The sequence below is a fragment of the Choloepus didactylus genome, chromosome 7 (genome assembly GCF_015220235.1).
Source record: "Choloepus didactylus isolate mChoDid1 chromosome 7, mChoDid1.pri, whole genome shotgun sequence".
NCBI classification, from domain to species: domain Eukaryota; kingdom Metazoa; phylum Chordata; class Mammalia; order Pilosa; family Megalonychidae; genus Choloepus; species Choloepus didactylus.
The window spans coordinates 48,775,094-48,795,904 of record NC_051313.1 but is presented as its reverse complement, the minus strand read 5'-3'; the positions used below and the strand labels follow the sequence as shown (position 1 = coordinate 48,795,904).

General features: G+C 38.1%; 1 pseudogene; it reads right to left on the bottom strand.

The window, feature by feature from the left end:
- Positions 1 to 846: 846 nt before the first annotated feature.
- LOC119540237 lies at positions 847 to 4,123 on the bottom strand (annotated as a pseudogene).
- Between the last annotated feature and the right edge of the window lie 16,688 nt (positions 4,124 to 20,811).

Genomic DNA, 20,811 nt, shown 5'->3' with positions numbered 1-20,811 from the left:
TTCCTACTACTATTTAATTTATAAGCTGAAGCAGATATTACCTCTTCGTGCTCTACTGAGATAATATAAAAATTAATGATACTTGGATACACGAGAATTTTGAGTGCTTTGAGAAAGAGCTAATATGCAAATTTAACATACTATTGATATGTAGGTTACTCTCAGTTTAGGTGATATTTCCAGCACTGTTAGCAACACAAAGTGGTAATGGCCATTCATTCCTGGAAACTTCATAGCATATTTCATCCTTTGGAAAAAAAGGCAAAGCAAGAGAGCAGGAGAGAGGTTTTCAGGCATTTAACTCACAGGCACACAATTTACCAGGTCCTGTGACAGCACATCCACCTCACTTCCAGCTTTGACTTCTACTACCATAAGGAGATGCAGTGTTACTATGACATTAGTCATTTTCAAACACAAACTGGAGCTGTGCAGTGTATCATTGTCAAAGTGATTGGCTGTGATGTGACATGCTGATGGTAGACAGAAAGTATGTGAACTGGGAGAATGAAGAGATTAAAGCTCTCCTTGCTTTTGCAAAACCCACTGCAAAGAAACACATGGCAATAGATATTTTTTTCACAGAACAAAAACAAATTTAATCTGAATTGCTTGCAGATCCTGATAATTTTCTTTTTCTTTTTCTCTAAATTAAAAAATGCATAATGTGAACTATGTGCAGGGTTTGTTTTTAGTAGTGGTGTTTGTGCCAATTGCATCTGGTGCTTTTCCTAGATTTCTCTGACCACTCTTAGAGAAAAGGTTTGGAAGTTATCTGCTCTCCTACCCCTATGCCTCACAAACTGATTAGGAACAGGAGAAGATAAAAGTAGGGCTTTTCATATTTTAGGGAGCAGAACTGGGTGTAACTCCTAATCTCTGGGAGTCATTGTTATCCCCTCCTCCCTCAGGATCCTGTGATAGGTTCAGAGAACTGGTCTTGCTTGATAGGAGGCTGATGTTCTCTTGTGTCAAGGCTGATCCATTTGGTACCTCACTGTATGTCAATGTAAGATCCTCAGCTGGAACCTTATTTTGTGTTTCTGGTTGTCCATTTCCTGCTTGCTTAGAGGTATTCAGTTTGCCTTTTGTGTCCAGAAAACACTGGTCCTCCATTCTCAGTTCCCAGGTTCTCTTTCCCAATTTCCCTTTCTACCTGGTGCAGTTCCAAGCTCAGCTGCTCACTGGAGAAGTCCACATAGCTGGGTCTATTGGTTAATCTGACGGTTCGATTGCTGCAATTCTAATCGTAGCTTTTCCCTTTCAGTAGATGGAAGGGTTTTCCGTGACTGGTCACTTCTGACATGGCTATTCTCTCCCTTTCACTGAGGTGTCTCTGAGAAGATATGTTTTGATGAAGTGAATAAGGGAAACCACCTCAGCCACCATGGGTTCCATATGGATTATAATCTAAAATGTTGGTAGATTTTGTAGCAGCTCCCTGAGGTTCCATAGCCTGCATTGGCCAGCACCCTGATATATTGTTTTGGAAGTTTGAGAGATGGCACCAAACTGATACACTGTTGGTTGGTCTCCAAATGGGATAAGGTCATCATCACTGGTTTCTGCTGCTCTTCTCTGAAGATGTAATCGCTGGTGTCTCATTCCTTTACCGTCCACATTTATCATTCCCACACTCCCTGCTGCCACAACATCTTTGAGTTTCCATCTTTGGTTCCAGTGTAGGAGCTGATGGTATCACATGACCAGGGAGAGGATTGGCTATAATCATTTCCTTTGTATTTCCCACCTACCTCCAAGTCTTCAACCAAAAACTCCTCTTGATGGAAGGTAGGAGGCAGTGTTGGTGAAGTGTAAAAAGAGGGGTAGAGATAACTTTTCTTTCATCTAGTTGGGTCATTATTTCCTTTCGTTGTCAATGTAACTCACCTAGACTAGGATGGGGCTGGGGAGAAGGGGGAAGCTGGCTATAAGAAGGTTCTCTGAGATGAAAGGTCTGATCTGAGTTGGATAAGGAGTCACTGAATAGTAACCCTCCATCTGTTGGTATGTTTTTCTAGACTCTGGACATAGGATGCTGTGGGTGGAACCTCAATGGGTGTAAGACTTTCTCAGAAAATCTCCTCTCTTGTATAAGACAGAGCAGTCTATCCTCGACAACCATCATAGTGTGGTACATACATAGGTGGGTACTGCTGTGGCTGTGTGCCATACTGGGAGTTTACTACTTGATCTTGGAGGTAGGCTGGATAATGATCCAAGAGGTGGGGACCAGGTTGAGGAGCGATGGTGGTGGTCAGACAAAGCAGGACACATATTAATGATGGTAGAGTATAGTACATGCCCTGCTGATAAGGAGCTGGTTTGAATTGTGGAGCACCTCCTCAAGGATCCTGATAATAAACACCTGCTTGCTGTGCTGGATATAACCAAGAACCTTGTGGTACCATCTGAAATGGTTTGGTGACAAGCATGGGAGGCAGGTCTGTTGGACCCCTTGGAGGTACAGAATGTGGAGTCACAGGTAAGGAAGAAATACTCTTAGGACAGATTCCAGGAGGGCAGGAAGGGATCCAGGGGCACTGTTGCTCAGATGATCTTTCTTTCCTGGTTTAAGACTAGAATCATAGCTCAGGTCCACCCCTTGTGGAATCAGCTGTGTTTCTGTATTTCCTGATGATACAATTCCATTTGGCAGAGCAGGGGTTTTCTGCTGGACAGATCCAGCACCTTCATATGGAAGGACAGCTGCTGAAAGCAGGCCCACCTCATTAAGTTGACCTAAAGAGGAACTCAGGGATCTTCTGAGAACCAGGCATTTGTTCATTTTATGAAATTTTTCCAGTTACTCTTGTGAGTGTGCAAATGTACAGATGGCCCCACGTGGGCATCCTCCTCTCTGTTCATATCTCAACATGTGTGTTTTATATTTGCTATGATGTGGAGGCTGCTGCTGATCTGCTCCTTTTTTGCTGTGGTTCTAGACATAATCAACCAGTCCATGTACCACCATATGCACAGCAACCAGTCCATTTTCTAGCTGATCCCAAGTAGGAGGAGGAGCATCTGGACTAGGGTTAATGTTTGCCAACAGTTCCAAATAGGGTCTCAGTTGTTTCAAGTTTGCTGGGTTTCCAGTTCACTGCAGAGGAATTGTTATTTCCTGAACACATTGTGTAAAAGAGGCTGGGGTCTGCAACTTGTCAATAATGGACTGCATATGAGATTTGTTGAGACTGGTCTCCATAAAGCAAAGAGGACCGTTGGTCTGGTGCAATTCGTAACCCTGCCTCCACAGCAATCTATACTATCTGGGAGTCATGTTCTCACCACAGAGCTTCATAGGTTCTAAATTCTTCCTTCAGTTTGCATCAAAGAAGAATCTTCATCACATACAGTGATGTTGAAGCAGGAGGCTCTGTAAGCAGCTGCTGGACAACATGCTTAATGCTGGTTTTAGAGGCTTGAGGAAACCCTGTCTCCAACCTTTGCACTACTAAGAGAGCCAGTACTTTTCTTGACAAAGCAGAACCATTTTCTAAAGCCAGCAGAACCAGATTTAAAGCTTCCTGCTGCATTGTTGGTCCAAGGAATTGGCAGCCTCTAGCCCTGACTTCTTTCTAGAGATTACAAGAGAGTTGCTGAGGATTCTGCTGCCAGAGAATGAGCTCTGTAACTTCCTTCGTTCACCTAAGGATTGAGCTGACCTTATGGTACAAATCCTGCCTTCTTCTTCTACTAGTTGACAGTGCAGCAGAGTCCCAGTATCCTCTGCATGGGATGACTCAGAATACTCTGAGTAGTGCTATTCAGACCCACACCTGAGTGGTCTCAGGTACAATGAGAATTCTTCTACACTTTTCTTGGCTTCCTCATAATGCTTTGTATCTTTGACCCCACTACACAAAATAACAGGCTGTTGCTCAGGGACCTGAGCACCCACCAGCTGTAGCAATGCTGAGTTCACTGGGAGGATCTCAATGTCTGTATTGATAGTGGTCTGGTGAAATGGGCAGGCCTCGGGGTGCAGCTTATTCAGGCACACCTTGCAGACAGTATGACCACAACCCAAACTGATGGGCTTTCAAAATGTTTTGTGGAAAGTCTGAGTGCAAATTGGTCAGGAAAGGAAACTGGTCCATTGTGGAGCTTGTACAGGCATTGCTTCTGGAATTACAATTCACTAACATACACAAAAAAGATATAAAGGAGAGATTCCACTGGAGTCAACATCTTTGAAGAGTTTGTCTTTTTTTTTTTTTTTAAGTATCTTCTGTAGATACAGTCAGCACATAGCATAAAACACAACTGCGCTGGTCGGAGCAACAGCTGTTCTCAGATCCGAGTCCCCGCAGCCGTTCCTACCACTGCTGCTGCCACTGTAGACTCTGCCCTAGGCCGCTGAGCCAAGGCCACCGCCACCACCTCCAGGCAGCCTCGGGTCTCCCATCTTCTGCTGCTGAGGCTGCTCCTGCTGAGGCTGCCCTGCATCAGGGGCCACCTTGTTGGTCTGGCAATAGATTTTTAAACCATAGTATTTTCAGAAGTGACTGTCAAACATGGGATTCATTTTTAGAAATTACATCTTTTGATTAGTAGTTTCCTTATTCACTCTTAGGTCCAAAATGGTCATATTTTCTTACAGAAAATAATATTCACTTTTATTCACCTTCTCTTCATGATAAACATGTTTAAACTACCAACAGGAATGCTGTATAGCAAATTAAATAACACACTTTCTCTCACAATATCCCAGAAATGGTAATGTCAAAGCATTGTCACATAGAAGATAAATTAAGAAGTGAATATTTAGTTGTCTGTTTTCTTCTAAATCTTTTGAATTTAGAAATTCATTTCTAAATCTCTATTTACTTATTATGTTTGTAATAGTGACTTATTTTACACTATGTAAATTCCAGATCTGAACTGGGCAATCTTGAAGCACGGCAGCCTACTCCTCTCCTGATGTAGCAAACATTTATTACTGGCCCTACATTTAACTAGCCACTAGAGAGTAGCCCACTACAATTAATAAACTTTATGCCAGGACTGCCCTCTATTTTATAATACTACATAGATATCCTCCTAACTTTGACTGCACCCCCATTCTCCATTTTTACTTGACCACACCTTATAGGCTTTCATAATTACCTAATTGATAAAAATGAATATAGGCCTGAGAAAGGGCAGAGTAATTAAAATTTTGTTGTTAATTTTGGCAGACCTATTTTCCTGTAGTTGTCTGTAATTTAAAATAAAACAAAAAAAAAAAAAAAAAAAAAACTTACAAACTGTTCTGTCAGCCTTTTCTTCATTCAGAGCGAAGCTTTGTGGGTGTTTTGGGTTCTGCAGGTGTAGAGAAATGCTGACTGAAAGAAATAAGAAATGGTATTGGAGAGCAAAGCAATAGGTCAATACCTAAGGCCCTGAAAAGAAAAAAAAAAAAACAAATGAGCATCTGATAAGGTGCTACTATATCAATTGGGCCCATAGCTTTTCCAAGGGTAGATTATTATTCCTTCAATTAGTTTGAATCCTCTTTTTGTCTCCTACAATTCTCCAGTGCCAATATAACTGCAGAACCTTTCTTCATGTTTCAAACCTGATGGTCATCATTTCCACTCCCTGGTTAAAAAGAAGTAATAACCATACAGTAATTTTATAGCAACAAGTTATTAATTGCTAGAGTTTATTGTACAAGTTCTGTGTGAATGAACTCAGCTAAGGGCTTTAAACCTCGATAACAGGTTCACATAACAAGTGTAACGTGGTAGGATGTAAAATGTGTACTTGCAAAATAATTTGAGACTGGAACAATGGCTTCTTCTTTTTTCCAAGGGAACACTTCTTTCTTTCTCACCTGATAAACAATGAAGGATGAACCCACAGGATTGAAAAATGCCAGGCTCAATTGGGATCAATCTTGGCAGGTAATTTCAAACCACAATCGAATTCTCCATCTTCCTGCCTGCCCATCCCAGGATCAGCCATAAAAGCTGACTAAAAGAAAGAGAGGGAAAAACAAACAAAACAAAACAAAAACAAAGGGATTTGAAGAGCCAGACTGTACAGGAAAGCTGGCTGGGAATGCAAAAAATTGATTCCCACTCCCCTCTACCTCTAAAGGTTATTTCTAGGGAAATTTGACTAAGAAAGTCAAATTTGGTGTTGACTCTAAATATAATGATATTGTTACTTTTTCTGGACTAGAATTTGCTAAAGGCTGATGACTGTTTGAAATAAACCCTTCAGCAAAGCATGACAGAAAAATCTTGTAGTGTGCTCAGGTAGTAAGAAGGTGAAGATAGCCCCAAACATGGGTTTTCCTGTACTATGGGGAATGAAAGAGGAGGAGGAGAATTCTGATATTGCCCATTATGATAGAACTGGAAGCAAAATGAGGGCATAGTCACTGATTGGAGTGATGGGTGGAATACAGAACCAGAAGAATTGGTTAGCACTCTTTATATGGTGTGGTGGGGTTTATGGAGAGAAGTGACTTTTCTTCTCAGAATCCACCATATCACAAGCCAAGAAACTAAGAGAGACTAGAGCACTGTCACAGAGTTCTGATGCATTTGTATTAATAGCAGCATAAAATCCGACTGGGAGACTTCTGGAAAGATGGTGAAGTAGGGAACTCCATGATTCACTCCTTGAAAACAGTTAGTGGACAGGCAGAAGGTGTCTGAAACAAATTGTTTGGGTGTTCCAGAGGCCAGGGGAGCACTGTACAGCATCCAGCAAAAAGTGGGAGGAAGAGGCTGTGAAACACAGTAAAGAACTTGAGTAACTTACTCTATGGCAGCTGCCAGCATCTATCCCCCACTCTTGAGAAGGGCCTCTTTGGAGTCCGGTCCCTTCCTGGCTGCTGTGGATGGAGGTGGATGCGGAAGTCCAATTCCCCAAGAACAGGGCAAGCATGGTCAAGCACTGATCACGTTTTTTGTTTTTTTTTTTTAATTTTTTTTTTATTGAGATTGTTCAGATACCATACAACTATCCAAAGATCCAAAGTGTACAATCAATTGCCCATGGCACCACCATACAGCTGTGCATCCATCAACACAATTATTTTTTTTTTCAATTTTTAGAACATTTTCACTACTCCATAAGAGAAACAAAGACAAAAAAAAGGAAACTAACATCCTTCCATACCCCTAACCACGCCTCCCCCCCATTATTGATTCATAGTTTTGGTATAGTACATTTGTTACTGTTGATGAAAGAATATTAAAATACTACTAACTGTAGCATATAGTTTGCAATAGGTATATATTTTTTCCCTATATGTCTCTCTAGTATTAACCTCTAGTTATGGTGACATACATTTGTTCTAGTTCGTGAGAGAGATTTCTAATATTTGTATAGTTAATCACGGACATTGTCCACCACAAGATTCACTGTTTTATACATTCCCATCTTTTAACCTCCAACTTTCCTTCTGGTGACATGTGTGACTCTGAGCTTACCTTTTCCATCACCTTCATACACCTTTTAGCACTGTTAGTTGTTCTCATTACATGCCGCCATCACCCCATCCATTTCCAAATATTTAAGTTCGCCCTAGTTGAACATTCTGCTCATAATAAGTAACTGCTCCCCATTCTTTAGCCTCATTCTATATCCTGATAACTTATATTTCATGTCTATGAGTTTACATATTATAATTAGTTCATATCGGTGAGACCCTGCAATATGTGCCATTATGTGTCTGTTTTATTTCACTCAATATAGTGCCCTCAAGTTTTCTTCATCGACCCATTTCTTTTAAGATGGTTTTGTTCAAACAGTATACATTCCATCCTAAGTAAACAATCATTAGTTCCCCGTATAGTCACGTATTTATGTATTGAGCACCATCGCCACTCTCTATATAAGGACATTTCTTCCACAAAGATGGAGGAAGGTCAAAGAAGGCAGAGAGGCAAAAGAAAAAGGCAAGAGAGAGAAAAACAAACAAACAAACAAAAAAAACTTGATAGCTAGAAGGTGACAAAAGGAAAGAGAGCATTAACCTAAAGCAGAACAGTCAGACAACGTCACCAATGCCTGGAGTCATATACCCTTCCCATATTCCCCACCCCCCCATATGCATTTAGCTTTGGTATATTGCTTTTGTTACATTAAAGGAAGCATAATACAATGTTTCTGTTAATTCTAGCCTCTAGTTTGCATTGATTGTATTTTCCCCCAATCCCACCCTATTGTTAACACCTTGCAATGTTGGCATTCATTTGTTCTACCTCATGTAAAAACATATTTGTACCTTTTATTACAATCATTGAACATCCTAGGTTTCCCTGAGTTACACAGTCCCAGTCTTTATCGTTCGTCTTTTGTTCCGGTGTCCCACATGATCCCAGCCTTCCTCTTTCAACCATATACACAGTCATCTTTGTTCAGTGTACTTACATTGCTGTGCTACTATCTCCCAAAATTGTTTTCCAAACCTCTCACTCCTGTCTTTTCCTTTCTGTCTGCAGTGCTTCCTTTAGTGTTTCCTGTAGAACAGGTTTCTTGTTCACAAACTCGGTCATTGTCTGTTTGTCAGAGAATATTTTAAGCTTTCCCTCATATCTGAAGGATAGTTTTGCCAGATATAGGATTCTTGGTTGGTGGTTTTTCTCTTTCAGTATCTTAAATATATCACCCCACTTTCTTCTTGCCTCCATGGTTTCTATTGAGAAATCCACACATAGTCTTATCAAGCTTCCTTTGTATGTGATAGATCGTTTCTCTCTTGCTGCTTTCAGAATTCTCTCTTTATCTTTGATGTTTGATAATCTGATTATTAAGTGTCTTGGCATAGGCATATTCAGATCTATTCTGTTTGGGGTACACTGTGCTTCTTGGATCCGTAATTTTATGTCTTTCATAAGAGATGGGAAATTTTCATTGATTATTTCCTCTATTATTGCTTCTGCCCCTTTTCCCTTCTCTTCTCCTTCTGGGACACCAATGACACGTAAATTCTTGCTTTTCTTTTTGTCTTTAAGTTCCCAGAGATGATGCTCGCATTTTTCCATTCTTTTCTTTATCTGTTCTTTTGTGTGTAGGCTTTCAGGTGCCTTGTTCTCCAGTTCCTGAGTGTTTTCTTCCGCCTCTTAAGATCTGCTGTTGTATGTTTCCAGTGTGTCTTTCATCTCTTGTGTTGTGCCTTTCATTTCCATAGATTCTACTAGTTGGTTTTTTGAACTTCCAATGTCTACCTTGTGTACGTCCTGTGTTTTCATTATATGGTTCATCTCTTTTGCCATATCTTCCCTAAACTTTTTGAATTCACTTATTATTAGTTGTTTCAATTCCTGCATCATAGTTGAAGTGCAAGTTTGTTCCCCTGACTGAGCCGTAACCTCATTTTTCTTGGTGTAGGTTGTAGTTTTCTGTTGCCTAGGCATGGTTTCCTTGGTTACCCCAATCAGGCCTCCCCAGACCAGAATGGGCTAAGGTCCCAGAAGGAAGAAATATTTAGTATCCGGTTTCCCTGAGGGTGTGTCTTAGAAAATTGGTACACCCTCTGATGCTTCCAGTCACTGTGCTTTTCTGCCCAGCAGGTGGCACCTGTTAGCCTATAATTCTTGACTGGTGTAAGTTCTGAATGAAAGGCAGGTAGTAGACCTGGGCCCCACCCCTTTCCTCTTAGAGAAGATAGATGCCCTGGGGAATCTAGAGAAGATAGTGCCACACCCCTGTCTGGGTCACAGAACTGGGAACCGAAAATGGCTGAGGATTTCTCCACTGAGTCGAGAAAGGAACAGAGCTAGTCCGAGGCAGAACAGAGCTAGTCCGAGGTGAACCTCTGGCTCTCCAAGGTCAATCATCACCCAAAGCCTCTGTATACTTGTTGGGGATTCATACCTCGTAGTGTGCAGTTCACACTCACTAAGTAAAACCCCAGTTGGAGCTCAGCTGAGCTATATTCGCTTGCTGGGAGAAAGCTTCTCTCTGGCACCATGAGGCTTTGTAGCTTGGGCTGTGGGGGAGGGGGCTCCTGATTTGGATCCTCAGTTTTTACTTACAGATTTTATGCTGTGATCTTGGGCATTCCTCCTAATTCAGGTTGGTGTATGATGAGTGGATGGTCACATTTGTCCCCCTGCAGTTATTTCGGATTATTTACTAGTTGTTTCTGGTTTTTTTTCAGTTGTTCCAGAAGGCCTACTTAGCTTCCACTCCTCTCTCTGCCACCATCTGAGATCCTTGGATCATGGTTTTTGATCAGCAAATTTGGATTGCTGTGTCCCTGCTCTGAACTGCTGCTTCAGCCCACCCTGGACAGGGGCAGCCTGTGACCATTGTTTCAGCCCTGCCCCTGACAGGGGTAGAGACATTGGAGGTTTAAAGGCACAGTACCTCCTTAGGGCTGCAGAGAAAAGTTTGCTGAAGTGACATGCTTGGCAGGCCAGGAAAATGCAGCTTTGGGGAGTCATCAAAAAACTTCTGGCATTTTTCCTCACCCTCTCCAGAGCTCTTTGTAGCTGCTCTGTGCCCCCATCATGGGTCCCTAGCCCTGTTTTGGCAGGGAAATACTGAATTGGACAAGTCCTCTTTGGGTGACCATCTTTTCAGAATTTGTCCTACAGGCAAAAGCAGCTAGAAGTAATGAGAGGAATGTAAAAAACAAACAAACAAACAAACAAAAAACTATAGAGGCAAAACAAAAACAAACAGAACAGATCAAGATACCCAGAGAACAGAGGAAAGGAAGCATTCTCTTGGGGGTGTAACAATTGCACAAATGGTACAATCTTAAAAATTGTACCACCTATCTAGGACAAGAATCAGATGAAGTAGAGCTGGAAAAATTAATCAGTTAAACACATGTAATTCTAAAGGTCAAGAATAAGTTAAAGCAAGTGTCCCTCTACGATTTGGAAGAAGACAATGATGCCCACTGTCACCACTTTAGTCCGCATTGTCCTGGAAGTTCCTGCCAGTGCAATTAGGAAAGAAACAGAAATAAAAGGCATCCAAATTGGAAAGGAAGGAGTAAAACTTTCATTATTTGCAGATGATGTGATCCTATATATAGAAAGTCCCTAATAAACTACAACACATCTACTAGAGCCAATAAATGATTTCAGCAAAGTGAAGGGTTACAAGATCAACACACAAAAATCAGTAGTGTTTCTACACACTAATTATGAGAAATCTGAGGAGGAATTGAGAAAAAAAAATCCATTTACAGTAGCAATTAAAAGATCAAACATCTAGGAATAAATTTAACCAAGGATAGAAAGGACTTGTACACAGAAAACTGCAAAACATTTCTAACTGAAATCAAAATGACCTAAATAAATGGAAGGACATTCTGTGTTCATGGATTGGAAGACTAAATCTTGTTAAGATGTCAGTACAGCCGAAAGCAAGTTATAGATTCAATGCAATCTCAACCAAAAATCTAACAATTCTTGCAGAAATTGAAAACCCAATCATCACATTTATATGGAAAGGTAAATTTGGCCTTGAATAGCTAAAGCCATCTTGAAAAAGAAGCATGAAGCTAGAGGACTCACACTCCCCAATCTTAAAATGTTACAAAGCCACAGTAATCAAAAGAGCATGGTACTGGCACAAGGACAGACATGGACCAATGGAATAGAATTGAAAGCTGAGAAATCAAGCCTCACATTTATGGCCAGCTGATTTTTGACAAGTTGGCAATGACTACTCCAGTGGGAAAGAATGTCTCTTCAACAAATGGTGCTGGGAAAACTGGATATACATATGCTAAAGAATGAAAGAGGACCCCTATGGTAGTTTGAAGCTGTATAAATCCCAGAAAAAATCATGTTCTTTTAATTCATTCCTGTGGGTGTAAACCTATTGTAGGTGGGACATTCTGGTTAGGTTTTTTCAACTGAGATGTGACCCGCCGCATTCAAGGGGGGTCTTAATCCTCTTACTGGAGTCCTTCATAAGAGAAAAAATAGAAAAAAGCCCTACAGAACCTAAGAAAGACAGAAGCTAAAAGAGAGAAACATACTGAAGCTCAGAGAGGAAGCCAGAATCTGAAGCAATAAAACCAGTGAGAAAAGGACAAGCAGACTCTGTGTGCATTGCCATGTGTCTGATGATGCCTTAATTTGGACATTTTTTGTGACCTCAGAACTGTAAACTTGTAAGTTAATAAATCCCCATTGTAAAAGCTAGTCCATTTCTGGTATATTGTATTTCATCAGCTTTAGCAAGCTAAAACAAATCCTTATCTCACACCTTATACAAAAATTAACTGAAAATGAATTGAAGACCTAAATATAAGGGCCAGCACCATAAAATTCCTAGGGGGAAATGTAGGGAAGCATCTTCAAGATCTTGTGGCAGGCAATGGTTTCTTAGACTTTGCATCCAAACCACAAGCAACAAAAGAAAAATTAGGTAAATGGAGCCTCCCCAAAATTAAAAACTTGTGTGCTTCATAGGACTTTGTCAAGAAAGTGAAAATGCAGCCTATTCAATGGGAGAAAATATTTGGAAACAATGTATCCAATAAGGGTTCAATACCCAGAATATAAAAAAAAAATCCTACAACTCTACAACCCAATTTAAAAAGGGGCAAAAGACATGAATAGTCATTTTTCCAGAGGTAATACAATTGACTAAATAGCATAAGAAAAGATGCTCAACATCACCAGCTATTAGGGAAATGCAAACCAAACCAGAATGAGATATCATTTCCCACCTACTAGAATGGCAACAATTAAAAAAAAACACAGCGGACCCTGTTGTGGATGATGAACTGTGGTTAATAGAACAAATATAAGATTGTTCATTCATGAATTGTAGCAAATGGATGACACTATTGCAAGGTGTTAATAATAGGGTGGTATATGGGAAAAATACACCTAATGTGAACTATGGACTACAGAAAACAGTAATATTTAATATTCTTCCATTGTGTGGTACAAAGTTACCACATAGTGCAGGGTGTCAACAATATGGGGCAAATGGGGATGTTGTATTTTTTACATGACTTTTCTGTAAATCTACAAGTTCTCTAATTTTAAAAAATCACAATAATTTAAAAAAACTATGCTTAGTGAAAGAAGCCAGACATTAAGTACTACATGTTGTATGATCCCATTTATATAAAATGTAAATATAAATAAATTTATAGAGGTGGAATTAGATTATGGTTGTGTAGGACTGGGGAAGGAGAGGGGATTCACCTAAGGGGTGTAGGGTTTTTCTTTTTGGAGTAATGAAAACTTTCTATAATTGATGGTGGCAATGAATGCACAATTCTGTGATTATATTAAATGCCATTGACTGTATACTTTGGATGGATTGTGTGATATGTAAATATATCTCAATAAAACATCTTTAATATATAATTCAGCAAAAGCCTGGGCTCTCAGTGAGCAGATAGTATGTTCAGACACCCAGATCTATGTACATATCAGCAACAGGCTGTGAAATTAGAGATTGTAATCCCTTCCCTTTGATTTCCACTGAGATGTGCATGTGTCCATGTAAATAAATGTTCCTTGAACAACTTTGTTTGTAAGTTCTTAATTTAGAAGAGGAAAAGGGGTAAAAGAAAGACACCAGGAAAAGCCTACCAGTGAGCAAGGTTAAAAGGCTCCTATCAATCTCTCTCTGAGATCTTAGATTGCTGGGTGATAGGAGAAGGAAACTTAGAGAGAAAGTCTTGATTGGATAATATCTGAAATAATATTGAACGTCTACTCCAAATAGTCTAAGTGATAGAGTTCTAGCCACAGACAAGTGACAGTGATAAAGAAATTGTACCTAATATCATGGAACAACTACATAGCAAAGCTGGACTATAAATCTGGTCTCTTCTGTCTTGAAATATTTTGTCCTTAACTGACATTAAATCCTGTCTCTCCCCCAAATCTCTATATATCCAGCCACCTACTAATAACTCCTTTCCATATCCAACCAATACCACATGTTGTATCACTTTACCTGCCCTGACCGAGTACAGTCATTTAGTTCCACTGCTCTTTGAGGAGAAATGTATGACAAGACACTGAAACTGGATTGATTCATCTGTCTTATATGTTGATTGCTGAGAGCTGAAGACAGTAAATATCACAAATTTCAGACCAGTACAAAGAAAAAATTATTTTTTTCTAATTTAAACCAAAATTTCAAGTCTTTCTAGAGATTTTGCTTTGTTTCCTTGGGCAATTAATTCTCAAATGTTTTACATTGATTAGTTCAAGTCTTCTATACTCAAACTTTCCACATGTGCTTACACTATGAGAAATTCATCCTATATCCTGTTTAAAGCTCATATCTCTGTTTATACTCTTTAACCCTCTCCTACCTCTGCAAGCCCTTACTATATCAGTTATCAACACTCTCTCCTCTATCTTCAAATTATCTTTAAAATGGTCAAATTTCTCCTGACTGAAATTACTAACACCAACTTATTACCTGAAGTTTTATCTTCTCTTAGCTTTCTGAACTATAATAATTTGTCTGCCAACATTCTGGTCAATCATTCTCAATCTTCTTAGATAATTTTCTAAGTTCCTAAATGCATGTTTGTCAGTTGGGTGCACCAGAATTACCTGACTTTATTTGATTAACATACTGGTTCTGAGACCCCCTGCCATATTTACTGGGTACCAGGTTGGAGGAAATTTTTTGTTAAAGCTCTTCGGGATTCTGCTGCACAGCCAGGTTTGTACCACTATTAAAAGTTTTTCTTCTTTGTCCATCACTCCTATGTTGGTATTCTTCAGGATTCTGGTCTGAGCCCACAGTTATTTTCCCTAATAACCCATACACACATTTCTATACTTGCAATTACCTTTGAAATGTGAAGAATCCCAAATTTCTACTACCACAGCCTGAGTACATCAGTTAGTTCTTGTGTGTCTTTGGGCATATACCTTAATTAGTGTCTCAGTTTCTATTGTTCTAAAAGAGAGATGTGTTGGTTAGTCTTAAGACTTATCGACATGGCTTGGCTATAATACCCAGTTATTTAATCAAGCCCAATCTAGATATCACAGTAAAAGTATTTTGTAGATTCAGTTAACACCTACAATCAGTTGACTTTAAGTAAAAGAGGTTACCCTCAAAAATGTGTGTGGGTATCATCCAATCAGTGGAAAAATCTGAGCTTCCCTAAATAAGAAATCCTGCCTCATGGTTGCATCATAAACTCCTACCTGAGTTTCCAGCCTGTTGGTCTGCTCTACAGGTTTCGGACTTGACAGCCCCCCAAATAATGTGAGCCAATTAAAATAAATCTCTTTACACACACACATATCTAGCCTATTTTTTTCTGTTTCTCTTTTACCCCTCTCTCATATGAAGGGTAATAATAAAACGTACAACAAAGAATTTGTGGAGTTTGGAGGAACAATTATAATAATTGCAAAGTACTTAAGAGTGCTTAGCATAATAGAAAATAAAAATAAATAAAAAGACAAATAAAAAAGCATCTAACTGTGCTTAGCACACAATGCTTATCAGAGAATCATGAACAAATTGTTTATTGTCTTAAGATATTATATTTTGGAGAGGTTTATAACAAAGAAATGGATGATAAACATAAGGGCATGTTTTTTTTAAAAAAAAACTGAGGGACAACTTATGTGAACAAAATTTTGTGGTTTTTAACCTACAGGATAAATTTTTTAACAGAGAATTGTCTTCCACAATCTAGATAGGGACATTAAAATGTCACTCATTTACTGATAGATCAAAGGTAACAAGCTACTTCTCTAACCTTGTTTCATTGTTTTCATACATGTTCCTTTTCATCACCCACATACTGCTTTATATACTACCCACTGTATAATTATTTTAATATCTCATTCTCTTTCTCCATTTTTATTGGTCTTGCCCGTTCTCTTCCACCTAACTGAACTCTACAGTCCATTAGGGACCCAGTGCAAAGTCTATCTCCTTCGAGAATATTTCATTTCAAGGCACGGAGAGATAATTTCTCTGATCTATTATAACAAGCAAAATTGCCAGTTGAATCTATCCTGAGTGTTACTTTTCCAGAAAATCCCATTTGCTTTAGAAACATTCAAAGAGCCTTTGTCCCTGGCTCAGACCAAACCCCAATGCTTTCAGAGCAGCAGATGAAGGATGGCAGACCATCTGACATGAGAAAAAAAGTCTGTAGCTGAGAAAATATTTTGACTACTGATTTATTTTGACTTTTACCTTGGGATTCTAAAGTTTTCTAATCCCCTGAAAGTAAATACAATCGACCTCAGAGCCTGTAACTGATGGAATAGATGTCGTTCTGGTGAAATTTGCTGAATAAATATATATATATGCAATATGTATTAAACTGCCCTAAAATGAGAAAACATTGTTGCAAAATTATTCTGATACTAATGCATCTAGTAATAGAAAAACTTCTGAGTCTTATTAGTGGAAAGAGGTAACATGTAAGTCTTTAGGTGTTCTATATTAACATTGTTACATGAAAATATATGGTTTATAGTCCATTAACATATCAGAGGTAATATAATTATCAGTGACTGTCTCAGTAGCATGAACACTAAAGTGTATGAACCACGTTTTTCATGGTTAAATGTTTCACTTTATTTTAGGTGGATACAATTTTTTAAGTTGGATAATTGAGTTATCTATTAACACTGACCTCATTATAAAGCCTGAGTTTTTTTTTTTTAATCTTCATTTTATTGAGATATATTCACATACCACACAGTCATACAAAACAAATCATACATTCGATTGTTCACAGTACCATTACATAGTTGTACATTCATCACCTAAATCAATCCCTGACACCTTCATTACCACACACACAGAAATAACAAGAATAATAATTAAAGTGAAAAAGAGCAATTGAAGTAAAAAAGAACACTGGGTACCTTTGTCTGTTTGTTTGTTTCCTTCCCCTATTTTTCTACTCATCCATCCATAAACTAGACAAAGTGGAGTGTGGTCCTTATGGCTTTCCCAATCCCATTGTCACCCCTCATAAGCTACATTTTTATACAATTGTCTTCGAGATTCATGGGTTCTGGGTTGTAGTTTGATAGTTTCAGGTATCCACCACCAGCTACCCCAATTCTTTAGAACCTAAAAAGGGTTGTCTAAAGTGTGCGTAAGAGTGCCCACCAGAGTGACCTCTCGGCTCCTTTTGGAATCTCTCTGCCACTGAAGCTTATTTCATTTCCTTTCACATCCCCCTTTTGGTCAAGAAGATGTTCTCCGTCCCACGATGCCAGGTCTACATTCCTCCCCGGGAGTCATATTCCACGTTGCCAGGGAGATTCACTCCCCTGGGTGTCTGATCCCACGTAGGGGGGAGGGCAGTGATTTCACCTTTCAAGTTGGCTTAGCTAGAGAGAGAGGGCCACATCTGAGCAACAAAGAGGCATTCGGGAGGAGGCTCTGAGGCACAATTATAGGGAGGCCTAGCCTCTCCTTTGCAGCAACCGTCTTCCCAAGGGTAAAACCTATGGTAGAAGGCTCAACCCATCAAACTACCAGTCCCCTATGTCTGTGGTTATGTTAGCAACCATCGAGGTGGGGTAGGCCAATACCCCTGCATTCTCCACAGGCTTCTCAAGGGGGCACTACATATTTTTTTCCTTGTTTTTCTTTTTTTTTTTTTTAACTTTCTTTCTTTTTTAAATCAACTGCATGAAAAAAAAAATTAAAAAAAAAAAACATACAATAAAAGAACATTTCAAAGAGACCATAACAAGGGAGTAAGTAAAAGACAACTAACCTAAGATAACTGCTTTACTTCCAACATGTTCCTACTTTACCCCAAGAAAGTTACCTAATATAGCAACATTTCTGTGAACTTGTTCCTACTATATCCATCAGAAATTAACAGACCATAGTCATTCCTGGGCATGAATCAGTTCAATGATTTTGAAGGCATTTTTTCCCCCATAATTCCACTAAGGCAGTGTCTCACTCTTCTGACTACATACATCTCAAATAAAATAAAAGAAATTTATCAATTAGAAAAATAGAATTTTCATATTAGAATTGGGATTTATTAAGAAATATAAGCAATGTTCACTCTCATTTTTCTTATCAGTTGAAAACTTTGTAATATTGTAAGTGGTAGAAATAGTGCCAATTTAAATGGACTCCTGACTTGGTGATGTTATTTAATATACATTTTTAAATAGAAAAGATGAGATATATTTTAGTGAAGGAATTAACCATGGTCATGTGGAGAAGAAACTCACTAAATAACATAAGCCAAATATTTAATGCTACTTTAAATTATTGCCTCAAGTTCTGAGTTCTATGAATTATTGAAATTAGAACAAGTACTAATGATCCATTTTTAATTCCTACTGGTACATTTTACAGAATTACAGTATAGAATGAGCATTGGCTGTGCCATTGATATAAATGTGTCTTACAGCCCCCCACCCACTCCCCCCAAAAAACACACAGAAACTGGTTATCTTCTTTGCTTATTTATACATTTTAATATGGAAACATCTCTTTCATGGAAATTTTAATATACTTCCTGCATATGTTTGCACATCTTCTTTATACAAATTTAATATGTTTGCACATCAACTACTTTTGTTGAACATCATGGAAGCCATTTGTTGGCTTCCTCTCAGAAAGTATGTCTCATTGGTGTTTTGTAGTTGATTAAGTAGTTCATTCAAGAATCTATATGCAAAAAAAAAAAAAAGAAAAGAAAATAATCTATATTCATTTTGAAGTCATAGCTGCCTCACTTCAGGTGAGGGCCATGTTCTAAAATGCAGTAAAATGATTTTCCTCTCCTGGGTAGAGAAAGATCTTTTTCTTTTAGATTTTAACTCCATATGTGTAACTTTGAGAGATCGCTCTTTACTATCTTTGCAATTTCCCAAGAGTAAAAACTATAATTCTATACAGTAGGTCACATTGGAGGGAGCACCCTGTACTTGCTTTGACAGTAATAAAATTATATTCCTCAGGAAATTTAATTATCAAGTTGAAGTTATAAAGTACTTAATGGCATTTCTCAGCAAAATATTTTAAATTGCTTTTTAAAAATTAACTCATTAATTTTCATAGCACTCATGGGAGTTAATTTACACCCAAGAATACTTATACATTTGAGCTCTATTCATGGTCATTTGTGAAACTCCTTTCTTTTATCCTAAAATAAATATTTGGGATTGTGTGATTATAATATACTACCCAATAGATAATAATAAAATAATTTATATCCTTGCATTATTTTTTTCTTGATATGTTCAAGAGGTTGAAAAAGGTCATTGGAATAAAAGTTAAATAAATTAGCAGTTTTTCTGATTTCTAGATTTAGATCTTGTACTGAATCATGGAGTTTCCCCAGGTGATACCTCTGTTTTACTTTGTGTTAGGAGAAGTAGAGGGATTTGGAAAAATAATGAAATATCTGAGTCCTGGAAGCTAACTGGATGGGACTAAAATCCCAAGAAAGCTCCATATTCAAATTCATCCCCAACATTCTCTTCCAATTGAAATCTTATTACGAAAAAATCTTAAAAACAGCAACTATACCCTTGGTAACCAGCTGACCATTTACAAGTTAATGTAAGCTATTTTAGTATAGTTATTTTTTCAGGTTTAAGATGGCACCACATTCATGCAGTGGAGTGAGGCAGATTAATAAATATTTATTTAATGATTGTCTGGTATCAATCAATACTAATTGATAAAGTAATTTAAGTAAAAAATTAATTTTTGAGCTGGTGGGAAAGTGTGTGAAGGTACAGAAAACCAGGAAAATAAATGATTAGATACAGAAATCAAAAGGATTGAAGATATCAGAAGCCTTTGTCTTACCCAACATTTTATCTGGACTCTTAATAAGAGTTAGTAAGCTATTTCATCCCATGTTATATATTTGTTAACTCTTTGGTCAATAAATTTTGTATTTTTTAGGCCTTAGGGTCACATAATTCACAGAACTCTACCATAGAGATTAGCTCACTGCAGTTGCTTTAGTACTGCCCATGGTTTTGTTGGCCAGTCACCATTATTAAATGAATTGGAATACAATTCATTGTCTAAAGCAAAGGGTGACTTATCCATACATGACTGAGGTAAAAGCTAACTTTTCTGTACATCTTGAAATCACCCACACATCCTAAGACAAGTTACCTGTGAGTTAGAATATCTGAGAATCTCAGAGCTTGCACAGCTGCTAGGACATTGTGACATTCTTTGAACCTGAGTCTTAGTTTCCCTGAAACCAGAACTTTTATTGGGGGTGAATAAGTTGTATTAGTTAGCATTCTATCCCTTTATTAGCCTTGCTTTTCTTATTGTTTTTACTTAGTCAATTACATTCTTCTTTGTGTGACTTAATTATATTTACTATATAAGCTACCTCTTTCCCAGAGAAAAATGGAGCACTTTTATCTTGGTGTAGAGTGTTCCCAATATGCCAATTGTCTCCTTTGATAAATAAATGGTTTCTCTTTTCTGAATTGTTAAAATCTGTGTTTTGACACCATGCTTTTTTCTCAGAGATGAGGATATAGGAAAACTAATAATAATAGCTAACATTTTTAAGTGCCTGATAAATTCAAAGGATTATGATGAGAAATTTGATCATCTTTGGTACATAGTATTATCATTTTTCCCCATGTTACACAAAAGAAGCCTTACAAAAGTTCAGCAACTTGTTCAGTCTCATTTCACTGATTTGAAAATTTGTTCAATTCTAGAATCCACTTCTCCAATGATTCTCCAGCTGGATTCCATGATTCCTATAGGAACACCAGTAAACAATCCATAAGGACTTTAAAATCTCCTTATAAAACTTTAAATTTTTGTATAATTCTCAGTAATTATATAAATATGTGTGTATGTGTATATGTGTCTGAATGTGTCTGAATATACACATAATGACAGACT